We start from the raw sequence: 6,310 nt of genomic DNA, 5'->3' as shown, positions 1-6,310 counted from the left end.
GGTGGAGATCCTTTTGGAGTCAAATGACCCTTTCACAGGGGTCACCTAAGACCATCAGAAAACATAGACATTTACATATTTACATGCATATCCTGACTCATAACAGTAGCAAAATTACAGTTACGAAGTAGCAATGAAACTTCTTTTATGGCTGGGGGGTCACTACAACATGAGGAACTATATTAAAGGGCTGCAGTGTTAAGAAGGTTGAGAATCACTGTGCTAGAGTCAGCTCTTGTGAGGCTGAGGCAGGAGGATTGCCATGAGTTCAAGATCAGCTTCAGTTGCATAGCGAGACTTTGCCTCACTAAAAATACATAGTAAACAAACTGCTTGCCTCCTTTCTCCACATGCAATAATCTTATAACATGTTTTTTGTTGTTGTTTGTTTGTTTTTTGAGACAGGGTTTAAGTAGCCCAGGCTGGTCCATAGGTCTAAGTAGCCCAAGCTGGTCCTGAACTCACTAAGTAGCTGAAGATTGTTGCTGAGGAAATTGAGGTTCCTTCTCTGGGGTCTTCAGTTTCATTAATACAAGAATTTATAAATGGACTCAGAAGGAAGCTTTAAAACAATTTTATTAGAGTTTGAGGGGGAAAACAACATGGCAGACAAACTGTCAATCTCAGCAGTTGCCAGGAGGAGGGAAATGGAAATATGTTGGCAGAAGTGGGAAAAGAGAAAGCCATGCCTTTAAGAAAGAAGGCAGCTTTAGTAACAGAGGGCAGCATCCAAACACATGGCAGACAAGCAGCTGCATGGCAGAAGGGGCTTCAGAGGAAAAGAGAAAGCCCAGTGTGTATGGAAAAGTATGCCCAAGCTCTGGCAGATAACTAAAAGGAAAAAAGAAACAGAAGATGCAAAATTGTGCTGGTCTCACTGGGAAAAGCAGATAGCTTCTTGCAGAGCTTCCATCATTTACATATACTCCCAGTAGGTTTACCTCAGTTTACCTCTGTACATTCACTGAAGAGATTAGTTCCTGTCTCTTCCACTAGACAATAAGCTCCTCCAGGGCAAAGACCAAGACTCTCAGCAGCATGGAGAATGTAAATGAATAAATCTCTCAAGGCTGTATCCTGAACCAAGGCAGACTCTCCCAGCAACAGAAAGATATGCCCATGAAGGTCTCATAGCATTCTTTGTGCATTAGTAATGGCCGCCTTCCTGGTCTGGACTCTCTGCCCCACAGTCCTGATCTTACAATCAGGTGTCCCTAAACTGCCAGCTCTCAGAAGTCACATGAGTTATTCATGATGACGATCTGCCCTGTCAGTATATCTGCAGATCTTCCAGATCAGGTCAAGGAGCTCCCAAGTAGGCACAGCAAAGTGACCAACCCCTTAGCCCAGAGTGCCAGACAACACAGGGGTGCTACCCAGTGTTCCCCTACAAAGACACCCCCACCCTCAATCGCTATCAGTTCCAGGACACATGGGTCAGGGGCCAGGACTGAGTGATCTTTAGGGTGGGTCAGAAAATAGAGCTCTAAATGATTCAACACGGAAAACCCGAAACCTACCCGCCTTCAGTTACAGAGGACAGCGGGGTGGGGCCAAGAGAGCAGGGCAGCTCCAAGGCCTTGCATAAGCCCTAGGCAGGTAAACAAAGATCTGGACCAACAACATGAAGTCCGGGGCCTGTGCTCTCACCAGATGCCTGAACCTCTTTTCCCTCCCCTGGCACATGCCCAGGGCATTTCTCACCAACTGTACTCTGGGAAAAGGCCAGGACAGAAGTTAATTCAGTGCCATCTGCCTGCCTCTGCCATTCCTGCCTGAACACAGGGAGGGAGAAGGCACAGTACACCTGTACCAGACAGTCACTTCTCCCTGAGTTACTCATTAGCCTGCCCTGCCCCAATTCCATCACCTCTGGCCCAGCCATAGCATCTGGCTTCCAACTAGGAGTGACAGGGTCCCTGGACTTCTGGCAGGAAGTGGGGGTGGGGTGGTTTCGGGCGCACACAGGGCCAGGCAATATGCTGAATAACTGGAGCGTTTGGAAAGTGGGAGAACTAAAAGTACACTGATTAGAACCACCTCAGTGGGGATAAACAAGCAAATAAATGGTCAAAATAAAAAAGGAAAACGCAGCCACCTTTCATTTGATAAGAAGGCTCCTTGTAGGCCCAAACATCCCCCCCCCCCCACCATCCCCAATCGGACTCCAGACTAGGTCCACTAAAAAGAAGAAACCTGAGAGCCAAGCTAGAGCTGCTTGTCCAGTGGGGGTGAAAAAACACAATGAAGAACTGGGCCCTTGCAAACTGGCTGGACTGGTTTGAGCTGCAAAGGGAAGGGAGGGCCTGGGAGGCTACACTGGAAGCTTGCAAAGCAGATCAGAGAGGTTCCCCACCAAAGGGAGAGGGACAAGAGTGGAAACTCTGTCCAGCCTACATGCCAAGGCTGAGGCTGTGGAGGAGGAGGCAAAAGGTGGGGAGGGAGGAGGCAGGAGTTACAGATGCACAAAGAACTTGGTGACAGGCCAGTATGTGACAGGAAGACTTTGTCTCCCTCCACCACTCCCTCTCAAGTTCCCCATGTTGCATTCCTGGTCTCACACTTACCTTCCGTCAACTCCCAGGCACTTGGTTCTCCCCTCCGTGGCACAAAGAGAAGCAGCCCTACCCCCTCTCCTCCCACAAGGGTCATGGCAGGCATGCCTGCCTGGGAACCACAGGAAGCCAGAATCCTCTTAGAATCAAGCAAATCTCTGAATGGGCAAGCCCCTGGAGCCAGACCCAAACTCCCAAATATCCAGGATGAAAGAAAAGGTGCCCTGGAACACACAGGCTGCTTGTCTACAAACATAGCGGTTGCTAATTATTTCCCAATTACAGCAACTGTCTTCAGACAGAGCATCAAAGGGGCCAAGGTAAGGTTGACTCTGCTTCCACTGCTGCCTAAGGCAAGGAAATCTACCTCAGAAGCTGTCTGGGGCCCAGTATACACCTCTCATGTGGCCTGGGAATTTGGAGACGTAATTCCCCTAGTCTTTTGGTCTCCTGGGGAGTTCTGCCTATGTTTTTGCACCACTAGTGCCTACAGTCAGCTATCACAGGTCATGAATCAGAGATGCCTGCTAGGGTTTCAGGGAATCAAGAGGATCCCGTGAGGCCTCAAGGAAATTAGCTGCACTCCCAAATCCCACCAGTTGTCCTCCAATCTAGAGCTAAAGATTTTGGTAGGAAAGGTATGGTTGACATCAGCCCCAGGAAAGAAGGCAATTTCTAGGTGGGTGTGGTGGCACATGCCTGTAATCGCAGCATTACAAGCTAGAGGCAGACAGTTCAAGGTCAGCCTCAGCTGTACAGCAAGTTCAAAGCCAGCATGCACCAAAGGAAACACAGTATCAATCCACGTTCCACACCCCCGAAAAAGCAAACATTTTCAGCCATCTTGGGGATCCAGAGATTTAAGGTTCTTGATGCCCCTCTCTTAGAGAACACACACAGTTCTTTCTAGAGGAAGAAGGAAAAATTCTCCCTGGCATGAAAAGACAGAAACAGCCTTTAATAATCTCACAGCTAGCAAAGAGACGGTGAGTGCCCTCATGTTCTGACCTGAGTGTCTTACTGGCAACCGCTTTCACCTGTGGGCAAACGGTCAGAGAGAGAACTTCCAAAGCCAAAAGAAGGGTGTCAGAGGCCAGCATGGGCTGACCCGGGTGGGGGGATCATCCCCCCCAAAACCAGCACCTGCTGATATCTCTTCAGTCTCTGAACCTATGGCGGCACTTCCTTTTGCTCCAATACGACGAACCCTCCCCCGCCCCCACGCTGGTCTCCAAGAGAAATTCTGCCCCAAGGGCTGGCGCCTGACCTCCAGAGATCGTAGCGCTGAAACGCAGGCATGCCCTGGGAATAACCTTACCCTCAGGTGCCCCACACCCGGCTCCTTACCAGTCACTTGCTTCTGGTACCATGGAGTAGGGGCCAGCTCTTAGTTCTGCCACCGCACTCTGACCGCCCCTCCTCCTAAACTCAGCACCTGTGCCCAGGAGGAGGGCAACTGATGCCTCCACCCCGCCCCTCAGGCACACTCCTGAGGGCCCAGCCACCTCGCAGGTGTCCTCGCTCCCGGCAGGCTCACTCACCCGGGTCGGGTTCAAGGCTCTCGGGCTCGCACACACCGCAGGGGCTCGCTCTCCGTCAGCCCGCGCTGCACGCGCGGCTGCAGCCCAGCCCCTCCGAGCTCAGAGCTCCCTCCTCCGCCCCCGCCCACCAACCTGTTACTCCCCTGGAGCTCCGCCCCCATTGGCCGTCACCTTCCGCCCCGCCTTACCCCTCCTTTTATTGGTCGGCTTCCCGCAAGGGGCGGGGCAGCCACCGCGGGAACCCAGAGCCGGGGTCCCCAGCACGGTGGGCGGGAGGGGCGGCGGGGTCACGTGGGCTGGCGGGGCGCCAAGGGGCCGGAGAGGCCATTTTGGGGGGCATCGGGGTTTTGCGGGCAGGGGTATCTTAGCGCCAGAGCATCCCTTGGGCTCTGTGGGGAGCGCCTCTTGGGTGCTCTTCTCTACGCAAATCCCGGTCCACAGCCCTGTCTGCCCTTCATCTCCCTCCGCTTAAGCAGGCAAACCGTTCTGTCACTTTCTGCGGAAAATTTCTTCCTAGTCTCCCGACGTCAGCGCCTCCTGCATCTCTGCTCGCCTGCTGTATCGGCAAACCCAACAAGAACCCCAATCGTGGATTCTCATCCCCGGGCTCCTGGCCTCCATGATCCTTTTGCAACTGTTTTTCTTTGTAATATTTCTCATCTAATTTACATCATTCTAAAAATCATTTTCATCGTTTTGTCTCCCCATGATAAGCGCCGCCAGAGCAGGGATCTTTTTCTTTTGTTTTGTTCGCTTCATCTCAAACGTCTATAACAGAAGCCAGCAGCACGTATTTGGCTCTTAATAAATATGTGTAGAATGAATGAATGAATGACTTGGGAACCGAGTGCTGTAAATGTACATGCGTCAGAATGACCTTCGTTTTAAGCAGAAAGGAACTCAATCACTGATAGTAAATTCACCTTTTTTGAAAGCCTGTCAAAAAGTAGGGCTTTTGGTCCCACTACACCAAAAGAGTCTGGGGTACTTTGCCTGAAAACTGAGGCAGTTAACATTAAAGCCTCGTGTTAACCGCTGAGGTACGTTAAAAGAAGATTGGCTTAGCTTACCTTGCTGGGCTCTGAATAGTTGTCCCCTCTATTTGTTCGGTAAATATTTATTTTAGTATATTTAGGTTTGAAGAGGAAATCTTCGATACAGCCAGCATTCCCATGGCGTTCGCTGGAGCTTATTTCCTTCCCCTCCCCCAGCCCTCAGAAGCTGGGCGTGGACCCTGGAGGGGAAAGTCCACCTACCTGTTCTGTAGCTGGGTTGCTAGGTCTCCGCATTCCAAAGGAAGCTTTCTGTGAAGGATAGAGCCCTAAGGAGAAACGGAGAGAAGGTGCTGTTTGAGCGACCTTCTGCAGAGATGGTGTCCCTCCTGGATCAGGTTACTTCCAGACCAAAGGGTGGTTTGAAGAAGAGATCTTAAAAATAGATAGGTAGGTAAGTAGGAAGGTAGATAGATAGATAATAGATACACAGACAGAACTGGTGAATTGGCCCAGTTACTGGAAAAATGAAGGTAAATTAACTCTCTAGGTAACCCCTTAAACTATACTAAGTGTATTTGTAGTAAACAGAAGTACTAAAGCACTAAAACACAAGGAGGAAAGGGGGGCCGCTCTGAGTCACCCACCATCAACCTTTGCTCCTTGGGGGAAGCAGAGAGACATCACTATCAGCTTCAGGTCAAAAACAAAAACAAAAACGATTTTCCCCAGAATTCAAAAGAGAAGTTAGCTTGGTGCATACATTTATACATTTAAGGCTAGCCTGGTCTGTATTGGGAGTTCCAAGCCAACCACAGATACATAGTTGGGATGGGGGTGGGAGGGGGCAGTGTGACTCTAAAAAGGCCCAAATTCCCTGAACTTAAATAAAGAAAGTTGAAAAGCCCCTTTTCTGGAAGAGCAGGGGTGAAAGAACAGAGTTGAAGAAATTGAGTCAGATAACTTTAGAGACCAGAGGCCGGGCATTGGTGGCGCACGCCTTTAATCCCAGCACAAGGGAGGCAGAGGCAGGTGGATCTCTGTGAGTTTGAGGCTAGCCTGGTCTCCAGAGTGAGTGCCAGGGAAACCCTGTCTTGAAAAACCAAAAAAAAAAAAAAAAAAAAAAAAAAAAAAAAAAAAAAAAAAAAAAAAACTTTAGAGACCATAAGGCTGGACCTGACCTGACCTGCCACAAAAAAAAAAAAAAAAAAAAAAAAAAAGA

This window comes from Cricetulus griseus (genome assembly GCF_003668045.3).
Source record: "Cricetulus griseus strain 17A/GY chromosome 1 unlocalized genomic scaffold, alternate assembly CriGri-PICRH-1.0 chr1_0, whole genome shotgun sequence".
Taxonomy (NCBI): Eukaryota; Metazoa; Chordata; class Mammalia; order Rodentia; family Cricetidae; genus Cricetulus; species Cricetulus griseus.
This window is presented reverse-complemented; position numbering follows the sequence as displayed.